A 24,917-nucleotide genomic window follows, 5' to 3' on the forward strand; every position below is an offset into this window, starting at 1 on the left:
TTACAGGCGTGAGCCACCGCGCCCGGCCTAATCTTTGCTAATTTTAATGGACATAGCTCCTAACCTGCAGGTCTCCTCCTGGTCACTAGGCTCTACTCCTCTGCAGGGCATAAGATGAGGTGAAAAAGAAGGAAAAGTCCGGGCAAAGACATCTAGTGGGGCTTTCCATCAGAGATGTCAACAGCAGAATGGTCTGGTCTAGAAAATACTTTGAGACCTGAAAAAATAAAAGGTGGCATAATGAGTATGGACTTGAAATTTAAAGGATGACACCTCATATCAGTGACCTTTCATCAAGGCACTTTCATCTACCAACAAAAGATACAAGTTAACATCAGCCTTGTTCCTTCTGACACTTAAGAGAAATCATGGTAAAGCTCTACAATTAGACCTTAAGAGTGGAATTTAAATACTATATTTTATTTTAAGCACTGTGAATTCCCAGGCAAACAGAGACAAATCCAAAATACAAGTTTAAAAAGAAGATAGATGAAGCTCTTGACATGGGCATAATAATAAGATTGATCCTGATAATATCATTTATCAAACATCTATAAGTCTAGTAAGCAACTTCAATACATATTGTATTAAATTATCATTTTGTCCCTACAAGTCTGTAAGATGGGAATTACTGTTTTCATTTTGCAGATAGAAACATAAAGGCACAGGGAGGTTATGGCATTTATGCAAGGTCACATGTCCTGTAAGTAGTGGAACCATGATTTGAGCCTTATCAGTCTGGGTCCAAAGTCTATGCTTTCTCCTCTGTGTAAATCATCTTTTTGCTAAAATTGCCTCACAAAGCATTGATATCTGGGTGTCCAATCTCAGTCTCTAGTCTCAGCTTCAGTATCTGTCGCCTGGCTTACATGGTAATACTAATAGAAGACATTGAAAAGGTTACCCAGGAGGTGCTCTATAAATGCTAATTTTCCTTTATAGCTCATTTTCGATACCCCAGATCGACCTCCTTGTTACAAGGTTTCATCCTTGTCACTGAAAAATTCTAAAGAGTGCTGGTAGGATCAGACATAAATGCCCCAATCTGTCACAGAAGTAATCTGATTCCACCAGTTTGCAGAGGTGCATTGAATGGTCAGTGTCAATGTAAAACCTCCACTGCCATCCTGCTGCCTCCCTCACCACCCGCAGGCATGGGCAGACCCCTGCCTTATGCCCTTCTTGGGTCTGGAGTTCCCTCATTTCTCTCCACCTATCCAAAGTCCATTTGTCTGACAAAATCCAGGTCAAATCCCTTCCTCCACGAAGCCCTCCTGACTACTCCAGCACCCACACTCTTTCTCAGGCTAGGCCCCTGTCACTAGTTAGGGTCATCGTCACACACTTTTATACTTAACCCTATGTTGTACTGTTATCAAGTTCTCTCATGCACATATTTCTTGACTCTCCAATGAAAAACCACAAGATGCTGAAGAGCAGGAATACACTTTTAAAAATCACTTTGAAAGCTACAAAACATATCTGGTATCCATTTGGAAATTAGGGAATATTACAAAGAGCATATGCGATGACCAGGAGGGTAGGACTGACCACAGCCTCTAGTTTGTGTCTTCCCATTCAACTGTGATCTTTTCAGGAAGAGTGCATTCCTGATTGATTTTTGTACTTTCCTAAGTGTCTCCAGTGTCTTTCTAGCATTTTCAAATAGTGAATGCTCAGTAAGTATCTATCAGTAATATTTATAACAAATTGTGTGCCAGTCCCTGTAGAAAAATGATGTTTATGAATCGTCTCACTCAATCCTCCCAGGCAGGAGTAACAGGTACACGGTGCGCTGTCCAGATCGCCTCTGAAAAACTGAGCCTCTCATTCCCCGGCTCCCAGCAATGTTGCTGGCTGCGTTACTCTCCAGGAATTGCACTCAGCTGTCACTCAGCGTTGGTTTTCTTCCCTCATTGACTGATCCCAGGGTTTAAAGGTCCAGCCCACTTGCCTCAGGTGGGCGACTCTAAAGGGCCCTCTTAGCTCCTCGATGCCATATGGGATCAGCTGGGGCTTTCGTGGGCACTGCATTGTAGTTCAATTCCCAGCTCTACCGAATCCTGCTTCCTTTATTCCCACAGATGTGGATTCCAAGGCATCCACACCGAACCCCCTGCATGCAAATCTCTACCTCAGAATCTATTTCCCAGGGAACCCGCCTAAAACAGTAGGTGTTACTAGTATCATTATTCTCATGATACAGATGAGGAAAGAGAGGCTTAGAGAAGTTAAGTAATTTGATCAAATGTAAGCACATAGTGCAAGGGGGTGCAGGGCAGAGCGGATGAGCCAGCCCTGAGCTCTTACCAAGATGTGCTGCCTCAAGAGCCCGTGCATGCACAAACTCAGTAGTTTTCTATTTAACCTAACTAGACAGAGGAAATGGTTGTAAATGTACCCATGCAATATCTAGGATGAACAGGAAAAACAACTTCCTGATGATGAAGAAAGATTGTGAGTCATTTTTCTTTTTATAGAGACAGGGTCTCATTAGGTTACCCAGGCTGGTCTTGAACTCCTGGGCTCAAGCAATCCTCCTCTCTTGGCCTCCCAAAGTGCTGAGATTACAGGCATGAGCCACTGCACCTGGCCCTATTGTGAATGATTTTTAAGCACAACTGTTATTGTGGAATCTTTTCCTTTGAACGAAACAATAATCACGGAAGTCAGGGCTGGGTGTGGTGGCTCATGCTTGTAATCCCAGTACTTTTGGAGGCCAAGGCAAAAAGACAGCTTCAGGTCAGGAGTGTGAGACCAGTCTGAGCCACATAACAAGACCCCATCTCTACCAAAAAATATGCAAACCCGCCAGGCATGATGATGTGTATCCACAGCCCTAGCTACTCAGGGAGCTGAGGCGGGAGGATCACTTGAGCCCAGGAGTTGGAGGCTGCAGTGAGTAGTGATTGTACCACTGCACTCCAGTCTGGGTAACAGAAGGATACCCTGTCTCTAAAATGATAATAATAATTATCACAGAAGCCTACAAAGTATTTGGAGGATAATGAAAAATATTGAGAACTCACACCAAGTTCTAGAAACTCTGCATGTGTAGAAGTTCCCCTCACTGCCTTATAGATGTAGAACAACTGTGTCTGGAGAACTTGGAAAGGAGTTTGGGTTGAACATTTGCGTGATTTCACAAGGTAAGGAATGGATCCATATCCTTTCAAGATAGTGGTACCTTAAATAGCTAGCCTCTGTACTTCATTTGGATTGAAAAAAAGTTAGGTGCAACAATAGGGTTCTCTTTTCTATGTCTTCATGTTTTCAATTTATCCTGCTCTGTTAGTGTTTATGTGTAGGAAGGAAACAGTTATTTTAATCTAAGAAATATTTATGTGTTATAATCTAGTAATAGAAGAACACAAAAAAGATGTGACCTTGAAAAATATGAATAATTAAAATCAAATTTTGCGGGCCGACTATTTTTCTGAGCATATTTCTGTGTGTGTGTGTGTGTGTGTGTGTGTGAGAGAGAGAGAGAGAGAGAGAGAGAGAGAGAGAGAAAGAGAGAAAGATAGGTGGAAAGGAGAGAGAGCCTTTTTTCATAACCATTTTTCCTAACTTAATATTTTAATTGAGATATATTCTAGCACAATTCTACAGTAGTTTGGATAAAATACATGCCTGACAGACATGGGAGATGGTAAAAGGCCTTCTTGGTTAAGTACTTTCTAAGAGGAAAGATTCAGCTGACTCTGAAGCCCTAAAAAAATAATGCTTGCACCCTACAATATTTGTGCCCATTTTGAATTTACATAAATTCTTTAATACCATGCCTTAATTCATCTTCTTTCCTTAAAACATTTCACAACATTAAGATCATTTTTTCCCTAATTTCAACCCACGAACTAATTCAACAAATGTTTGTTATCTCCTACATGCCAAGCACTATACAAAATGGTTGAAAAAACCTTCACACCAATTATGGCCTAAAATTATAAACCCAAAGCCACTTAATCTCTTTGGATGTCTGTATTTATATCTTCAAAATAATGGCCTGGCATGGTGGCTCATGCCTGTAATCCCAGCACTTTCAGAGGCCAAGGCGAGTGGATCAGGAGTTCGAGACCAGCCTGGCCAATATAGTGAAACTCTATCTCTACCAGAAAATACAAAAATTAGCTGGGTGTCATAGCACTTGCCTGTAATCCCAGCTACTCAAGAGGCTGAAGCACGGGAATCTCTTGAACCCGGGAGTCGGAGGTTGCAGTGAGCTGAAATCGCACCACTGTACTCCAGGCTGGACAACAGAGTAAGAACCTGTCTAGAAAAAAGAAAGAAAAAAAAAGAAACTTACTCTCTTCTGGGTTTTTTAACATTTTTTTTAACATGAAACCTTCTCGAATTATATTTTTTTCTTATTTCTGACAGAGTCAGAAATATTTTTCTTTCTTAATCCTACAAGAAAAAAATAATACAAACACAGTGACCAACGCCAACAGACAAGAGTATTGCCAGCCCACAGGGGAGTACCAGGGTGGCCTCACACTACAAGCTCAGCCGCACCTACAGGAGTACCTGCTACCATGGCTGGTGTCTCCCACACCGAAAGACAGGCCCAGTGCTGCCTCATATTCCAAATTTTCAAGAGAAGCCCAACATATAGATTTTTCATTTGAAATATACCCACTTAGAAACTTTGGCAACCAATTCAAAAAGGTGTAAGAACTTGATTTGGGTCATTACTGTGGAGAACAAACAACATACAATTGAGGCAGCTTCGGCCTGGGAGTTGTCAGTTTGAGACTTTGGGACTAGGTGATCTCTGAGATCTTTTTGTACTTAAATAGTTCTATGGCTTTCATGAGAAGGCCTTGAGGCTTGGAACAGAGTGGCATGAAGCCAATTAAAATCACAGCTGCAACTGCCAGAAGAGACAGTCTCAGTGTTATATGCATCCTGAAAAAAGGATCGTCCTAAGAGAAGCCATTCATTATGTTTAATAAAGTGGTTGGTAACAAGAAGTTAGGAAGAAGATCATTAAATCTAAATTAGATGATGTGTATTTTTAGGTGTGGGTTATAATTCTCCTGAGAACTGTGGAACACCAGATCTTTGATATTTGATATTAATAGGGATTGAAATTGATATATCTTCTGAAATGGAAAGACCACTTTGGTACATTATTGATCAAATTTTTACATCATCAGCATTCACACAATCTCACATCACAGAGAAAGTGCAGAACAGGTCCTTGAGAGCACTCACTGGACCATATTACATCACTGATCCCATTGGTTCAGTAGACACATGGCTTCCATTGTGATATGCATCCACCACTGTGTTAGCTTAAGGCATCTCAAACTGAAGACAGGCACCTAGTTTCAGAGTTTCAGAGAACATAAATTTATATCTTGGCAAAACGTTTATTAGTCGTGTGACCTTGGACAAGTTACTTAAATCTCTGGATTCATTTTTTCACCTGCCAGATAGAAATTGTGAATATGAATTAATACATGCATGTAGATCCGGGCACAGTGACTCACCCCTGTAGTCCCAGCACTTTGGGAAGTCAAGGCAGGAGGATCGCTTGAGCCCGGGAGTTGGAGACCAGCCTGGGCAACATAGCGAGACCCCGTCTCTCTCTCTCCCTCTCTCTCTCCATACACACACACACACACACACACACACACACACACACACACACACATATATATGTACACACATGTAAAAGACTGACATAAGGTAGGTATATTCGGCAAATGTTGCAAATGTTGGTAAAATGAAAGAATGTAAGTAACCAATTGGTTTTGATTCCAGAAAGATTCCAGCAAATCTAAGACAGAGTTTCTCGTGAGAATATCCTAACACACTAGAGGGTCAGACCAAGGGTAGGAAAAGGCTGTAGCTAGGGTCTGTGCATAGGAAATTACACATAACCCAGAGCTTATCTTATCTTTGCAGCAGCCAGCCTGTCAAAATCTGAACAAACCCATGGAGGTGTCGAACATACTGAGAAAATGCAAAGATGCTTTTCACGTCTCCAGAAACAAAATCCTTTATTATTTGTGCACTTTGTTGTATCTCAAGTCATAACTAAAGCCCAGCTGAATAAGCCCACTTTATTCTATCACATTATTCGGGTAGAAATTAAAGCAGAATGTATACAGCTAAGGGGTAGCAAGGCTGGACACTCATGCTGTCCAAGCTCCGATTATGCCAAGAATTCAATTTAGTTTATGAAAATGTCAGAGACTGTCTCTGTCACAGCTACTCTGACCTCATGAGATCTTCTCCATTGACAACTCCATAAAATCACTGCAGTGGCTAGTTTCTAGGCCACCATAATCCTTTAAATAATAGCTAAAACAAGACACAAGAACATTTATCAAAAGTAGAACTGAAGGTCAGGAGGAAATTTCTGGCTAATGGATCCTGTGACCCTTTTTTTGGTGGTAAAGGAGAGGGAGACTTTCAAAATAAACAATAATTTAAAACTTCTGATATTCTGAGTTAGTGCTAATATTTAGAACGTAATATATTTTTATCTTGGATAGGTGTCCCTTCAGTGCTGATTTTGATTCTTCTAAGATTTGCCTCTAGCCTTCAGCTCATTTACAATCTCCCCAGCCTAAAAGATGGTGTACAGATTGCCTGAGATAGGGACTAACAGCTGTGTTTTTTCTGGCAATTCAAGCACTTTGAATATAGGTCTTGGCATTTGAAATGCTAGCCTGCAAACTCTGCACTGAAGTTCTTTGAGAATTTATCAGTTTGTGCTTAGGGACTTTTCAAATGGAAAAATGAAGTTATTCATGTTTTCACAGGCAGTTCCAAATTCCAAATTGTGTCAAGGGTAAAATGTTTCTGTGTTTGAAAGGCCAAGGCAGAATTGCGTAACCCAGAAGAGGACGATACAATGCTACCCAAGGAACAAATTGCAAGGCTTTAAATATTTGCTATTATAATTCTATAAATTTATGCAATAGGAAGTAGTTCTTTCTTGCCCCTTAGGGGAACTGAATTTGGTTTTCATAATAAATGTGCAAGGCTCTGAGAATAAATAGTTACTATAAAGAAAGAATGTTTTGCTTTATGTGTTTCCACACTTGGGAAGCTGTTTCTGAGTTTTGCCAGTGGCATGCTGTGTGAGTTTTTCCATGTTGTAATAGGTAATTGAGATTTGGGCAATTTTTATCTTTTCTCTTTTTAAACAATTGAGACCTCAGAGTCTGTGAAGCTGGACTGCCATATTGGTTCCCAGAATTCATTACCCAGACATCTTTCCAGGCCACGTACTTCTGACCACTCATTTTTTCACTCATGTTTTAAGCTACTGAATGGAATATGGACTACATAACATGAAAACTAAGAGAACTATCAGTGCATTGTAATGATTGAGAAGTTGTGAAGTGTGCAGAAGGATTTCTATTTGCAGTAAGAATTTTTATATTTAAGTCTGTACACGAGTAAGAGTTTCTACAAAACAATACACCAGTTAAACTAGCAATACTAAAGAAACCAGTACCAAGTTCTCAGTTAGTTTGAAACTGAGAGTTTCAAGAGGTAAATTCTAAGTAAGGACATGATGTGAAATGAAAATATAAATAAATAGGAAGAGAGGACCACTGAGAAAAATATCCTGGTCTAGTGGCTCTTAATCCCAAAGCTCAGCTTTCCCACATCACTTGTGCTGCATTCTGTCTGCAACTATTTTCATTTGGAAACCAAGCAACTGATTTCAAACTATAGGTATATATCTTGGAATATTTGCAAGCAATGGACTCGGTGAGGAAGGGTAGTTAGTTAAAACACACACACACACGGACACACACACACACAGAAAGAGAGAGAGAGAGACAGAGAAATCAAGACAGCTATTCTTGTAGGTTCTATGTGTCAAGATTGTTTTGAAAGCTAACATTTTTTTTCCAGAAACTCTGGTACACACCCTAGACAACCACAGTAAAAGCATAAGATTTTGTGAGATCTTAAGAGGAGAATGATAAAGGACTTAGAACTCGAACTCTCCCCAGAAGTTTCTTTCATCCAAACAGAACAAAATCATCAAAATTATGTAACCAAATACTTTTTTTTTAAGGGTGGGACAAACTGTTTCTTTTAAAAGCATATAAAGTCAATCCAAATTTTATTCAGGCTGATATTATTTGTTGTGATTTGTTTGGCCTTATGGCGAGCACAGGTATACATGTTCTTCTCTGAAGAGCCTGAAGATGGAAGAGAGTGTGCTTGTTCCATTTCCCATTAGAAGGGCGTACCATCATTCTATCCATCCTGGCAAGAACTTAATATTTGATATAACAGAGTAATAGGTATAAATCTTGCAAAGGTAAATGTATCAAACAAACAGAAGATAGCAGCATACGATTGCTAAAATGATTATGCTATTCTACCCACTTTTTTGTTTCTTTAACTAAAATGACACAAAAGCCATCTATGTTTTTTCCTTGCAATGTTTTGATTTCAGAGCATATTTCTCCACATTGCAATGTTCCAAACAAAGTTCTTTCTTAATCTGGCTTTCTTAGCAAATGAGAAGAAAAACTTCAAAATCAGTAATACATAAAATTTATAATCTGTAAGAATTGGGTGATTTGAAGTAAATAAGTTTGATCAACTTGTGTGTTTGAAAGTTCAATATAGTGCACATAGGTCTGCAGGTATCCGAACAGGTGTGAATTTCAGAAGAACTATAACTTTTAATTTTCACCCAATTTTTTAATTTAGCCATATATATTTTAATTTACCCAATCAGATAACAGCCTACCAATTAATTCATACTTAAGAGGTAACATTCCTTTCACAAACATTTACTAAGCCTCTGACATACGCTAGGCAATAACTAGTCATTAGGCTATGATGGTATCTAGAATGAATCATTGCCCTCCCCAAACCTATGGTGATCCAGCATAAAAGGTAGGCAATCAAACAAGAAATAACACAGAGGTGCTAAAGTGTGATGACACAGTGCTTACAGAAGAGCACATGTCCAAAGCATCTAACTTAGTTTAGGTGGGATAAAGAAAAGCTTATAGGAGGCACCACACACAAATATCTCCCTTCTGGTATTTGCCAGCACCTAAGCTTACACAATTGTTGGTTGCCATGTTTATCATGTCTCTTCCTGCTAGCATGGAAGCTTCTTAAGGGCAGTGACTATTTTGTTCATTGCTGTATCCCTAGGACCTAAAGCAAGGTCTGGCACAGAACAGGCACTCAGTAAGTACTTGCTGACTTAATGACTGACTGGTTGGAAAAAAAAAAAAATTGGTGCTGGGGAGGGAGCCATCTGAGCCATATTGAGGAGTTTAGACTTCATCCCTCAGCCAGCGGAAAGTCTGGGGAAGTTTTCAGCAGGGCAATGGCACAATCTGATATAATGTACCACACTAGCTCCACAGAGAAAATGGACTGGGCAGAGAAGGGCAAGGCTGATGGCCTTTAGTCAGGGAGCTACACCAAGTGTGGTTCAAAATTAATTGAAGATGGTCTAAAGATTGTGATGGTGATAGGGTTGGAGAGAAGTGGGCAGATTCAGGAGATGTTTAGGAAGTGTCTGTAATTAGACGTGATGGAGGGAGAAAGGGGAATAGTCAAGAAGGTTTCCAGGCTTGAGTCACTGGCTGGTTGGATAATGTTAATATTCACTGAGACTACTGAGACAGGAAGCGGTGGAGCAGGAGGGGTTTTTTTTGGGAAAGATTAAGGGTTTGGTTTTGAGCCTGTGTACTTTGAAGTGTCTGCATGACACCCAAGTAAAAATTGTCCAATAGATAATCTGATAAATAGTATTGAATTTCAAGCTAAGAGTGAAGTCTGAAATGCAGATATAAGTTGAACTAACTCAATGCAGAAGTTCAGTTGCACCCCAAACTTGTTAAGGAGTTACAATAACCAGAACAGAATTTTTGTCTTTCCGTTTTCATGACACTTGATGTGCCTCACTTGCTAAGCATTAGCTGCTGATGATGATAACTTCTTGGTGTCAGACTCGTCTTCAAGTTGAAGTGCCGAACTGCATTGACAGGGACCTGGACGAGTGCAATTTCCAAATTGCTTGGCAGCCAAAAGAGGTGAAAAACTCATTACCAAGCCATCTGTCCTGAGATTCTGTCCTGGTTTCTAGGCCAGAGAAATTTGAATAATTTCAAAAAAACTTAAATAGCACACACAAATTAGTGTTCATTCGCTATCCACCCCATATCCTAGTTTCTTGTGCATGAACAAATCCCTCAGAAACTTGGGCATGGTGGCAGTATTAGCAAGTAGATACCCCAGCTGCAGCCTTCATTTCTATAGAAAACATAATTTAACAGAGGATCGGAAGCCTTTCCATTAAGTATGCTACTTTTGGAACATAAGTAACTTTTGTTACTAGTATTATATTTTATTCCCAATTCTATGTTCCACTTTCAATCCTGAAATAAAATATTCCTGTACAATAAAATTGAAAGGTAATAATAGCAATGAAATTTATCTAATGGTCAATTTGATTCACTTGTAGAAAAACTTTGCTGGATTTTTATTTATTTTATTTTATTTTATTTTATTTTGAGACAGAGTCTCGCTCTGTCACCCAGGCTGGAGTGCAGTGACTGGATCTCAGCTCACTGCAAGCTCTGCCTCCCGGGTTTACGCCATTCTCCTGCCTCAGTCTCCCGAGTAGCTGGGACTACAGGCGCCCGCCACCTCGCCCGGCTAATCTTTTGTATTTTTTAGTAGAGACAGGGTTTCACTGTGTTAGCCAGGATGGTCTCGATCTCCTGACCTCGTGATCCGCCCATCTTGGCCTCCCAAAGTGCTGGGATTACAGGTGCTGGATTTAAATCTTTCCTCCCCTCTTCCTTTTCTTTCCATTCTCGCTCTCATTTTCTCTCCCTCTCTCTCTCTCCTCCACTCCTTGCTTCTATTTCTTTTTTTTCCCTTTTGAACCCAAAAACATGTGAGACAGGTCTCAAGCAATTTAGAAAGTTTGTTTTGGGAAGGTTAAGGACACACCCATGACACAGGCTCAGGAGGTCCTGACATGTGGCCAAGGTGGTCAGGGTACAGCTTGCTTTTATACATTTTAGGGAGACATAATACATCGATCAATACCTGTAAGAGTTACATTCGTTCAATCTGGAAAGGCAGGACAACTTGAAGTGGGGGCTTCCAGGTCATAGACAGATTGAAAGATTTCCTAATTGGCAATTAATTGGTTAAAAGTTATTATCAATAGAAAGGAATGTCTGGGTTACAATAAGAGGTTGTGGGGATCAAGGTTTTATCAGGCGGATGAAGCCTCCAGGTAGCAGACTGAGGGAGAATAGATTGTGAATATTTCCTATCAGACTTAAAGAGTCTGTTCTATCAGTAATTCCAAACGGCAGGAAAGTATAATGAAGCATGTCTGGCTCCCCCTTCCCATCATGGCCTGAACAAGTTTTTCAGGTTAACTTTGGAAAGCCCTTGGCCAAGAGGAGGGGTCCATTCAGATGGCTGGGCGGGCAGTGTGGTGGCTTAGACCTTTTTTGTTTGTTGGTTGGTTGGTTTACACTTTGTATAATAAAATAACATGAAATTTCGAGTCAGACAGAACTAGGTTTGAGTCAGGTCTCTACCTTATTTTAATGGAATGGTCTGAACCTATTCCTGAGTTTTAAATAATAATAATACTGATTTTTTAAAATATCACAGGGTTACTGTGAGGGTTAGATAAGAAAATATAGACAAAGGACATTGCAGAAAGATGACTCACAGGATGTGTTCCACAAATGTCATTTATATTCCCTTTTCCTCCAATATAAAATGTCATTTATATTTCCATTTTCCTCCAGCAAAAAGGCTGTTGGGTATCAGCATCATGAAACTTGCTGGAAATAGTTCAATTAGTTTCAGTGAGTGGAGGAAGAGAAAACCAGGCGGCAATTGATTCAAAAGTAAATGAAAAATAATGATTTGTAGATAGTAAGTGAGGCAGCCACTCTGTCAAGAGGCAGAAGAGGGTATAAGAGTGGAGCAACTGTAGGAAGGAGAATCAGAGTCAAGAAACATTTCTTGTTGCTAGTGGTTGATTGCTTTTTTAGGATGAGACTTGAGTATGCCCATAACAAGAGAAGAGGGCTGAGAGAGGGGAGGAATATAAACACGAGAGAGACCAATGATAGAGAAAAATCCTGAAGGAAATAGAATAACAGCAGCACTGATTAAAAGTAACTGTAGCTATGAAAACAAATTGCCAAATGAACACAAGCTCCCCTTGGGCAATGCAAGCAGGACCTTTGGAGACCTGGGATCACTATGATCCTGGACTTCATTCAGACTTTTTCTATTAGCCAGCAGTGCCAGGGCCCTCAGTGGATCTGTAGTTCAGGGATGAAGGGTACTGTAGGAGTCCACTGGAAGTAGCTGCCTTCCCCTGTTACCTTAAAAGGTAATTACTCATTGTATATCGTATATCAAGTGATGAAGAATTGTAGAGCTTAGATAAATGCCTGTTTGTGGGAAGTATAGACTACAGTTTGAATACAAGCTCCATCATTTATTATTTGCATGATCTTAAGAACAGTTTTGAAATTTCTCTAACTTTCTTTAACTCTAAAATAAGAATAATAGCTCCTAGACACGAGAACTGGAGATAATGTATGCCAAGTAACTAATAATGATTAGCATACAGGGACCACTTTTTTTTATTGTGGGGTGTCAGAATACTATAATTTGCCTATTTGCCTGTTATTGAATAGTTCTTAGTTTTGTTTTCTTTTCATAAACCTTTCAGCACACATAATATAACGTGCTTGCAGAGATTTAAGCTGTTATCACTATTATCGTTGTTACTCTAGGGTAGTCAAATGAAGAGATTGTCCCAGAATTCTGAATGTGGCCTGAACCAACAGACCTGTGACATTCCCCAGAAGAACCCAGGCCTTTGGTGCCACAGACACACGTGATGCAAAAATTACCATGACACCCAGTTTCAACAAGAGAAAAGAAGGGACATTTGTATTATCGCTGAGGGCATTCACTCGAAGAATCTTTCCTAAGACCTCAGCATCTATTCCTTATTTTCATCAGATTTTAAATCAGTATGATTCTTCCCAATGTAATAGTAATTATGACACCAACAAAAGCACAAACTACAGAAATGCAGAGGTTAAAAGAGTGTCTAATTTTATTTCACTTAAGAACATTATTATTGTTATTATTATTAAGTATTGTATTTAGCCAGTAATTTCAGCTAGACTAATTCTCATTATGAGTAGATTTTTAATATGAAGAAATCGGAATGTCTGAGGCTTACTTCATAATAGTCCTATTTTTGTGCTGCCTTTCCTCAATCCTGACTTCCTGTTCCAGTAGTAAAGGCAGAATCTAAGATGTATTATGTAATTACATTGAATAGTGAAGAATCCTTGGAAAGATTTAAAGGGATAGGGCAAAGGTATGGGGTAAGAAAAGACCATATGAACCGATCCTTTGGTAAAGTAGAGAAGCACTTTGCAAAATGGAGTGTGCACGTAAGTCAACTGGAGATCTAGTTACAGTACAGATTCTGATTCAGTAGGCCTTTGGTCGGGCCTGTGGTTTTGCATTTCTAACAAGCTTTCATATGCACTGCTGCTAGTTCCCCTCCCTCTCCCTGACACTCTGAATACTGGGAAAGAACCTAAAATCCAGTCATGAATGGGAAGGAGCAAGGACATGTGCCCTCCTTCCAGCTCAGCATCACAGAAAGTGTCTGAAAACTTCAAGCACTGGCCCCTTGCCATTTGGAGTCTCTCACGTTGTGACACAACAGCTCTATGACACTTTGATGTTAGCAACCGACTTATACCCATCCAAGGCAGAAGGCGTAGGCTATGGAAACACGTTATCTAGAAACCTGACAGACATTGGTCAAATAGCCAGAGGAGTAGCAGTAACAACATGACATCATCTGTGGAGGACACACAACAAAATCAGGACCAGGAATGTAATTGATCACCTTTCTCGGAACCAGGCCACCCACATGGGGGCCCAATAGTGATTCTCAAAGTAGATCTTCTGGGAAAAACCATCGCAAATCTTTCTCCTGAGATTTTTTTTTTTCTGGTGGGCCCATCAACAGAGGGGTTCCTCTCCACTTGCTTTAAAATAAAACAAACAGACTCACAAATTATTATATACTAAGCATTTATTTTAAAAAGAAACAAGAAAAATATGTGAATAAATCAATACGCTAGAAAGGCCCTAATTTCTTTTAGAATCATATACTTCAATGACAATGCAAGAATTATAGTGGAAATCCATACTCCAGTTTATCTCCTGTTAAGGGTGTCTTTTTATTAGAATATTTCCTTTTCTAAAAGCAGACACCCTTTTGGGGCAGTGGAGACAGGCCAGTTATACCTCTCATTGTCAAAGGTAGTACGCATCCTATAATGATTTCAGGAAAGATTGGCAAAGATGTACTGTGCATAATGATGTTTACTCAACAGTGAGCTATTACAAATGTTTCAGTGGTTTTTTTTTTCTCTTTAACATTCTAATAGACTATCAGAAGCCTCATTTCCTGGTTAGTCAATAAGCATCCTGCTTTAGGCTTGGATGAGCACTAGGCACTCTTTCCACTGCTGAGTGAGTGATGGCTGTAGTGTGACAGCTGACACCTTCACTAAATCATTATTCTTGGAAACAAGGCAATCTATAAATTCAGGGGCCAATTTTGCTGGCTAGGTGTTTATATCTATATTTGCTACCTTGGGAGCACACTAACATTATTTCAGGACAACTTGTATAAGTAGAGGTATATCCTAAATTTTACAATGGAATAGCAGCTTCTTCTGGGGGTTTCCTGGTGTGTTTTTTTGTGTGTTTTTCTTTTTCAGTTATTTCAGTTTTGCCTTCTGGGTGTCTTAATATAAAAGAACCCCTGAAAGGGTCTTTCAGATTTATCTTCTTAAACTCTGCTCATCCTCTGGGCTAAAGAGTTGTTGCAATTGCTTCAGAAATGGAAGCACTGATTTGTATTTCACAGGTATTTTCAAAGGTGCTGCAGCACAGCGGGACCCACGTCCACTTGTCTTCATTCCCTTGATAAGTAGGAAAGCATCCTGGAGGAGAGGCAGGCACAGGCTGTCACTGGGAAGCCGGAGTTCTTGTTCCCTGTGAGAGTCATTCATCCCTGCACTAACATCACACCTTGTTTAAACCACCCAGACAAAAATAGATCTCCACTTGAGCTGGAAAAGCAGTGAGATGAAGAAGTACAGAGCTACCAGTCTAAATACTTCAGTCCTTTCTGTAAAAATGACTGCCTGCTGGCAGGTAACCTTGGTCAGGTCAGTTCACTTAAGGCTGCAAAGAACTAATTCTCGTTTGCTGCCAACCCAGTGAACAAACACTTTTTAAAATAATGAAAAACATAGACAAAGAAAATGCAGCAAATTAACTTGAAGCTGATAGGATATGAGGTTAAAACATCACTGATGACATCTGGATAGGAAACAAGTACTGAACAAAGGCACACTTGCTTTTTTTCTTTTTTAATAAGCAGCAAATCTTGAAAAAATAACCAATTTTAATTAATAATAGTTTTACTGTATCAGTGAACTCTTTATAGGATGTAGCTATTAAAATAAAATCAACAGTTTGACAATTGTCTTTTCTTCATTACTCTCCAATTGTTTTATAGGGATTGCTTTCTTCCCAACTAGATTTTAAACTCTTCAAGGGCAGCAATAATATCTTTTTCATTCGGGATTTAAGATCAGACCTTTGTGCTACCCATGTGCTCAACATTGGCAGAGAGGTGGGAAAAAATTCCAGTCTGGCCCCTAAAGAAGTGCTCCATGTATAATAAGAGAATCAAATGTGCTCTTGAGCTACTGACTTTCTAGTTACTCCATTCTGACAGTGGCACAGCTGGATCAAACCGGAAGTACCATGGGGGATGGTAGGGCAGATGGAGCAGGTGAGGACATTTTGTACTCTGGTTCCCCCTTATGGGTATTGGCCCTGGTACTGTGGCAACAACTCACTATCTTGCTGCTCTTAAATCTGAGATCTCATTGGGGTAATTTTTACCTTTCCTTGAGTTTACATGTCTACCCTTTTGTTTTAACAAAATTGAAGTATCTATATACAGTGATTCTTGGCATAGCCATTTATTTTACAGTGGTAATCCCACTAATAATTATCATTTATTGAGCATGTATTAAATGATGGGTGCTCTAAGTTGATTTTGTAATTAAATCTACTCAAATCTCCTCTGCAGTAACTATTATTAATCCCAATATAGAGATAAGGAAGTGGAAGCCTAGAGATCTTATTCCTGGAAAATGAAGGAGGAGGTATTTGAAACCAGGTCTGTGTACAACGCCTGCACTTTCCTAATACAAAAGTCTTGAATGTCTGTAACTTATTCTTATCTTGGAAAGCAGGCATTTATATATTTGCCAGATTCTATGGCTACTGAATAAACTATGTGCAGTGGGCTAGGAAAATGGATGGAGTAACCATTTGTTCCAGGCACAGTTAAAATACTACCATAAACATTGCTTAATGATGACTGAGATGCAGTTGAGTTTTGAGATGTAGTTGCTGCCTTCAATCAACAGAAATACAAACTCAGCCTTCTAGGCTGATAGACCCTGTGTGATTTATGAGACGAGACACAGATTATGACTAGACTGCCAAAACTGTATCTTTTGTTCTTTCCCTCATGATTTCATCCATAACAGAAATGTAAAAAATTGTCGATGCAGGCACCAAATGAGTGAAAAGAAAAGCCACAAACTGGGAAAAAAAACCTTGCAATCCACATCACTCACAGAAAGAACTCCACAAATTAATTAGAAAAAGACAAAGGACTCAATAGAAAAATGAACAAAACGCTTGAATAGGCTCTTCACAGAAGGGAAGACACAAATGGCCAATAAAAAGGAAAAGAGACACAGCCTCATTAGAAATCAGGAAGTTGAAAATTAAAACCACAGTGAGCTATCATGTTATATAAACCAGATAGGCAAAACATTATAACTCTAGTGAGAACATGGAGTGTCCCAGCACTTTTACAAGGCTAGTGGGTATGTAAGTGGGTAAATTTGAAAAGTAAGTCAGCATTATCTAGAAAGCAATTTGGCATTTTCTAGAAAAGTTGTTTTGCTCTTAGGTATATGCCATAGTGACAATTTTTGTCCATATGTACAGGGAGACAAATGGTTCAAAGCAATACTATGTGTAATAACCAAAAAAAAAAAGAATAAAATGAGAAGCAGCCCAAATGCAACCTCAATCAACAGATCGACAGCAAATGGATAAATAGATTGTGGTATATCCATGTGATAGAGCAGTGAAAACATATAAAGTATAGCTACATGTAACAATATAAATGAATCTGGAACTAAAGATTGAATGAAAAAGCTGTTGCAGAGGGACACATAGAAGAAGATTCCATTTATAAAGTTCTTTCATGTGCAAGACTTTTGCTATCTTTGATAGCAAGCGAACGGTAACACAAAATTCAGGTCAGGACAGGATGGGCTGTGAAGGGACCAGGAGATACCGGGAGGGCACTCATAAAATGTCAGAACTAAATGTAGTGCTCTTTTTATTAAACTTGTGCCCAGGTGATTATTGCATAATTATTCTTTCTTTGTGTTTTTTTTTTAATTGTGGTAAAATATACATAACATCAAATTTACCATCTTAACTGTTTTTGAATGTATAGTTTAGTGGCACTGATTACATTCACACTATTGTGCAACCATGGTAGTAATACTTGAATAAAAAACTTCATAGCAATGTTTGGTGATAATATCATCTTCATAGCTTTGGTAAATTTTAGCCAGCTCACAATCATAAGAAAAGTCTCTGATTTTGGTAAATTTGTACAGTGAGAAACTTGGCTTTTGTCACTGAGAAAAGCATATTGCGTTTGGTTTGGGGGGAATCAGTATAATATTCGAAAGAAAGTTAAGTTGTTCAATCTCCTGAAGTCATTAAAAAGCAGCAACGTATTTTCAATGGCATCTGAAAGTTCAATGCTACTTGGAGTTTAAGGAGTTCTACCTACAACTTGTTGGATCAGTTACAAAATTTATTTTATGTCAAATAGTGTTTTATTACATTAATTCAATTTCATCTTTCTTAATTATTTTACAGCCCAAAAGTTAAAAAAAGAAGCATGACACATTTACATCTGGACATTTTCCAAATATTACATAATTAGAAATGGCAAGTAATTGTTTTATAATGATTTTCATAATACCAACTTGTCATGTGTTCTGTGAAGAATGAGGATAAAACAGTAGGTATGAAATCCACAATGGAGTTATCTCAAATTTGTCATCAGCTCGCCCATTTGAACATTATTGATCTCACCTTTTTTGTTAATGCTGGGATTTCAGACCCAAGTTCAGCAATTTCTTCTTGCAGTTATTTGTTCTCTGTGCCTGTTGCAGCATGACTTGATCATTGTTGAAATGCATTTGTAACTCCAGAAACTGAGGGCCGAAAAAAGGGAGGAGAAGCTGTGTTAGGCAAGAATTCTGCTTTATAATAAAAGAAGCCATTGAATGCCCAAAGCTGATTATGTAACAAACTCCATTACAGTCTGCAAATTTCCACCAGAGAATGAAGCATGATGGGAATTTTCAAGTCAGTTCTAATTTATTTTCTGCCTTCAGGAGTTCTTTGCTAAAAGCAATATATTAACTCATTAAAAAAAAAAAAAAGTCTGGCAAGACTCCAAAAAAGTAGTCTAATCTGCTACATTTTATGACATTTTATAGCCAATTCATTTTTAACAAGTTCATTCACTTAATAATTATAACAGATTATCTGACACGGTGATCTTTTATACAATAGATTTTTCCTTATGAAATAATATTTGTTAATATTTTTAAAATCTCAATTTCTTTGTAGCACAGTTCATAAATATTTACAATGTGTGATATTGTGTTACACAGTTATTATGGAAGCCTTAGCCAACAATGCACCATGAATAATAACAGCAATAGCCTTTGCTGGTTCTGCTTCCTTAGGAGCTTAATTAAAAGCAAGCGCATGACATAAAGAAGGCAGCCTATGGATGATTTGTGACTAACGACATGGCAAAGTAATTTAAGATTGTAAACAATTGTTTCACCATCGCAATACCTGAGCATTCTCTGAATGCTGAGAGGCAGCAGATGCTAGTGCAATTCCTTTGACAATGCATCCAGATTTTGGTTTTCTCAGTTGTAAATTGAAATAACACCATCATCAACTCACCTTACTACAGAATGAAATGAAACTGTAAGTGTAGTGTCTAAACATAATGATAATCTGCTGGGGGCATTCACTTAAGCTTTTTCTGGAAACCCATATCTAAGGGAATACATACAGACCCTATTTGATAACGCTGCACACAGTGCTAACTCAAATGTCTGTAAGTCTCTGAAATATTTTTCTTTATAAACTAACATATATGTGTGTATATATATGTATGTTTGCTTATCTATATAAAGCACCCATACACAATACATATACATTATACTACATGCATACACATACATATATGGCTACACATACATGTATATACATATACAGTTACATATATTACATTATACATATACATATATATATGGCTCCCCCACGCTCCACACCATGCTTTAGGTGGTATCTTCCACACACTCTACCTTACATTTATTCCCAGCTAAGAGTATTAGTGCATCATATTGCAAAGGGATTCTGCCAAAAAAAAACTCTACCTCATTTTCCTGAGTTGCGTGAGTTCTAAAACACATTTGTTCACTTGGCTGTGGCTGTTCTTGTTACTGTTTATTTTGTGTTATGGTGAGCAGTTTTGACCCATCATGTATGATAAAAAGTCAAAAAGCATCCACATGATACTTACACTCAAAAAAGGTGGTAAAGGAAGTAAGCAGACCACAGATGTCTGAGGAAATGACTAAGGAACCAGAAAGTAGAGATCAGTAAGCATTTAATGATTTTTGGCAGTCCTCTGACCTTCCTAAACATCATAAAACATCACTGCATGCTGGGGGACTGACCTGCAAAGGGAGCTTGTTAATGTTGATGATCTAGGGAGCACCTCACTAGGGCTCTCCTGGAACCAGCCCACACAGAAATCATCCGGCCATTTCTGAGAATGTGTCCCCTGAAGCGAACCAGCTGTGTTGCATCCAAAAGTTTTCTGCAGACGTGGTCTCCTTTAGAAAGCAATTTTTAAAATATAGTTTTTTGATGGACCAAGAGGTGTTTAAGAAACTGACTTAATCACATGAGGCCCACTGCAGTGTGAAGAGATGGACCACATCTGGTGAGAGAGTAAAAGGCTATAAAAAGGTTGAATGTATGTCAAGAAAGAGAAAATAAATATTAAACTAATCTAAGTTTAAATCTCATGCCTAACCTGGCACACTAAATACAAAGTGGAAGCCTCTCTTACTAGGGAGTTGAGAGGTCTAACACGGTAGAAGACAGGGAGTAAACCAGTCCATAATAATTCATCTGACTCCACCAATGGTCCCTGGTATATTTATATACTAAGTAGTGAGTGAATGGATCCACAGATGGTCCACACCACCCAAGTAAAATTAGCCTCTTAGTAGAAAGTGAAGGCCAATCTTTTTTTCCAGGTGGTAGGGTAAATGTTACAAAAATTGCACAAGCAGGAAGATTCCACACCAAATATACAACTTATTTCTTTTGATATTAACAAATAAGGCTACATTTAAACTCTCATAGCTTAGTTATATATGTAATCAGAAGACAAAGGCTTCTCTCGTACCTGCTTACTCAGGGAAAAACTTTATGAGAAACCATAAAGGGCCTTTACTAACATATTTTTTTCCCAATCTCTTTACTAGGCCCACTTTACATAAAATGAGTCCATGGCAATCAATGAGATTGATTACTGGAAAAAATACTGCGCTTCCAAAAGCTGGACCTGCCTCCAAAATATTTGTTTAATATTTTCTACAATCATTTTCACCTTCTCATTTCTACATCTCACAAATTGGGAGAGAAAATATGTGAACTCTTTTCCATCCCCTTCTGCATCCCCACCTCTCCTATACACACATGTATTTGGGGGAAAACCGTTAAATAAATACAGTGTAAAGAAATTCTCTCTGTTGTAAATGAAACAGAGTGTTTTAACCCCTGCCTATCATTTTTACCGGCTCCTACTGAATCATCAGAGTTTTCAGGGCTGGAGTATTGAGAGAAGAGGCAGAGGAAGTGGAAAGGACCCAGAAGCAGTGACGAGTTCACCCTCCAAGCAGTGACCAGTGTTACTCACAGACCCGCAAATAGATACTATGGTCCATAAGTCACAATCCCTGTCACCATGGAAGTTTCATTCTAAAGGGAGAAAAGCTAAGAAATAGACAATAATCAAGTAAATATAAAATCGGGAATGTTATGAAAGAAACAAATGAAGCCTGATGGATAATCATGGCTGTCTTGTGTACTGGGCGTGAAGACCTGCTTTAGACAGAATACTCCTCAAGGTGGAATGAGAAGGAGCTGGCCATAGAAACAGTAGAGAAGCGTTTCCTGGGAGAAACTGACCAGCATAATTGGTCCTGAGGTGGAAAGAGTGTGAGAGGCAATGAAGGATTTTGAGCAGAGACCCACAGTGACTGATTTCCTTTCTGCAAGGATTGTGCTGATTGACTTATGGAGAACAGCTGCTGGAGGCCAAGCCAAAGGGTAGGGTTCGTTGAGGCATCTTGGTAAGAGAAGTGGGCAGCTGGGACCAGGATGGGACAGAGGACAAGGAGAGGAGTGACAAGATGTGACTTGCTGATGGAGTGGGTGTGAGGATGCCCAAGAAAAAGGAAGAAGCAACAATGGCTCCCAAGTTCCAACCTTGAGTATTTGGATGCTGATATGTACAAAGGTAAGTAAAACCAGAGACTAAGAAACAGATTTGGAGGGAAGGATAGGGTAATTAAAATCTGGAATTCCATTTAATTCTCTTTCTATGAATTGACAGTATGCATTTACTGTCAGAAATGTTCATGAGTAGAAATTCAGCCATGAATAACCTTATCACTGATCCTGTTTGAGCCATGAAATATCTACTTTATAAAATGAGGACATTACAAAGCTAAATACGGCAATTATTCTTTTAAACTTGGTACAACAGTGACCACTGACTTGACTTACTTGACCACTTGACTCACTTACTTGACTACAATGGGTTTCACTTAATGCAAACACATCCCAAGGTTCTCAAAGGAAAGTATTGAGACATATGGAAGCCTCATTAATTTATTATCCAGGAATATATTGCTGAATGCAGTAGTGCTAAAAATAAGGTAGAGGGTCTCCACAGAATCAACTTAGGTGCCCATCAACAGTGAATTGAATAAAGAAAATATGGTACATATACACCATGGGATAGTATACAGCCATAAAAAAGGACAAAATCATGTCCTTTGCAGCAACATGGGTGTATAGGGAGGCCAGTATCCTAACGGAATTAACACAGAAACAGAAAACCAAGTATCACATTTTCTCACTTTTATAGGAGAGTTAAACATTATGTACACAAGGACATAAAGATGGGAATGATCAACACTGGGTACTCCAAAAAGGGGGAGAAAAGGAGGAAGATAGGGGTTGAAAAACTACCTATTTGGTACTATGTTCACTATTTGGGTGACAAGTCCAAGAAAAGCCCAAACCTTAGCATTATGCAATATATCCACGTAACAAACCTGCACACGTACCCCCTGAATCTACTATTTAAAAGAAGAAAAAGAGTAGAGGTCTAAAATTAGTAACACAGCTTCTTCCCCATAAAATGCTTTCTCTAAATGTTTAGCAAATGATTGTTGCTCCTGTTCATGAATCTTGACCTAGTTTAAGAGTCTGTGAGTATCAAAACAAGTAATTTGACAAAGCACTCAATCTGGAAAGTTATTACTGCCTTGTTGGAGTAAAGCCTGTCATATTTTGACATGAGAGTCTTCCTATTTTCTTTGGATTTCTGTGCCATTGGTGTTGAGAAGATTCCTAGAGGTTACACATGGTTTTACTTAGTTTAAGAACTTGTCTAGAGAAAAAAATTATTAATTGTACTACTGTTTCAGGGGTATGAAAGATGACTAATAGAAAGCTACACATGGCTTTTCATCCATATCAGCTGTTCCATTGCATTGAGAGTTTAATGTTTTATATGAAATAGTATATGGAGTAACAGATATTACCTGAACTTAGTTGTCCCCTGAGGCATCCATCAACTAACCTTCAAAGATTTGAAGTGATGGGATAAATAGTTTGTCCTAGAATATCTCTAGAGAATGAGATTTCCCGATCAGATCAATTCAATAAACATTAAGAGAATGTGTATCACGCACCAGAAACTGTGCTAGAGGCCAGTTAATAGAACATGCATGGTGTTTTTGCAAACTGTCTCAAACTATCACTTATATTTTTTCTAAACAGTAAGTAATGTATATAGGGCACTTACTGTATTTCAGTGTTTTAAAGGCGTCACCTGTTAAGTGGTTTCAAGGAATAACTCAGAGGCAGTTATTTTGCTCACAGATTTTTTTCACATGTAAGCAACAGGATGACCAATTTGTTTCAGTTGGCCTGAGACTACGCCCACTTTATTTTATTGAGGTGAAATTTGCATAGCATAAAATTAACCATTATCTTTGGGAGGCCGAGGCAGGTGGATCACGAGGTCAGGAGATTGAGACCATCCTGGCTAACATGGTAAAACCCCGTCTCTACTAAAAATACAACAACAACAACAACAACAACAAAAAACCTTAGCCACCCATGGTGGCAGGTGTCTGTATTCCCAGCTACTCGGGAGGCTGAGGCAGGAGAATGGCGTGAACCCGGGAGGCAGAGTTTGCGGTGAGCTGAGATCGCGCCACTGCACTCCAGCCTGGACGGCAAAGCAAGAGATCATCTCAAAAAAATAAAAAATAAATAACCATTTAAAGGGAATGATTTACTGGCATTTAGTACATTCGCAATGTTGGGCAACCATAAACTCTCTCTAGTACCAAAATATTTTTATCACCTCGAAAGAAATTCCCTACCCTGATAAGCAGCAACTCCCTGTTCCTGTCTCTCCCAGCCACCGGCAACCTCCAATTTGCTTTCTTTTTCTATGCATTTACTTTTTCTGGATAACTCACATAAATGAAATCATACAGATCTTTGTGTCTGGCTTCTTTCACTTAATGCAAGCACATTGCAAGGTTCTCAAAGGAAAAGTACTGATACGCATGGAAAGCTCATTAATTTATTATCCAGGAAAGTGTTGTTGAAAGCAGTAGTGCTAAAAATAAGGGTAGAGGTCTCCATGGAATCAACTTAGGTGCCCATCAACAATTGAAAAAAGAAAATGTGGCAAATATACACCATGGAATACTATACAGCCATAAAAAAGAAAACAAAGTCACGTCCTTTGCACAATGTATTTGAAGTTCATCAACATGGTAGCATGTATCAATGCTCCATTCCATTTTACAGCTAAGCAATATTCCATTGAATGTATATGCCACACCCTGCTTAGTCATTGTCCATGGATGGACACTGCATTATTTCCACCTTTTATCTATCATAAACAGTGCTTCTATGAACACTCATGTACAAATATTTGGGTACTTATTTTTTGGTTCTTTTGGGTATATTCTTAAAAGTGGAATTTTTGAGTCTTATTGTAATTTCATGTTTAACTTTCTGAGGCACCAACTATCAAATTCTTTTCCACAGTGACTGCCCCCTTTAACATTGCCACAAGTAACGTACAAGGGTTCCAATTTTTCCACATCCTTGTGAACACTGGTTCCCCCCATCCCTTTTTTTTAAAAAATTATAGCCAACCTAGTGTATTGAAGTGGTATCTCTTTGTGGTTTTGAGTTTCATTTTCTTAGTGCCTAGTGATATTGAGCATCTTTACAGGTGCTAATGGACCATTTGTCTATCTTCTTTGGAGATATGT

General features: G+C 38.7%; 1 long non-coding RNA gene across 4 annotated transcripts in view; it reads right to left on the reverse strand.

Moving 5' to 3' along the window:
• LOC123567477 (uncharacterized) overlaps positions 1-24,917 on the reverse strand; it is a 90,919-nt gene that overhangs the window by 40,544 nt on the left and 25,458 nt on the right. For 3 of the 4 annotated variants that reach the window (XR_012419726.1, XR_010579330.1, XR_010579331.1), the window contains 4 exons: positions 19,989-20,147; positions 18,316-18,437; positions 4,152-4,273; positions 65-217 (listed from right to left, as the gene is read on the reverse strand). This is a non-coding gene — a long non-coding RNA (uncharacterized lncRNA). The remainder of the gene's footprint in view (positions 1-64; positions 218-4,151; positions 4,274-18,315; positions 18,438-19,988; positions 20,148-24,917) is intronic. The other variant, XR_012419725.1, reaches the window with a different exon arrangement.

Source organism: Macaca fascicularis, chromosome 11 (assembly GCF_037993035.2).
Source record: "Macaca fascicularis isolate 582-1 chromosome 11, T2T-MFA8v1.1".
Taxonomy (NCBI): Eukaryota; Metazoa; Chordata; class Mammalia; order Primates; family Cercopithecidae; genus Macaca; species Macaca fascicularis.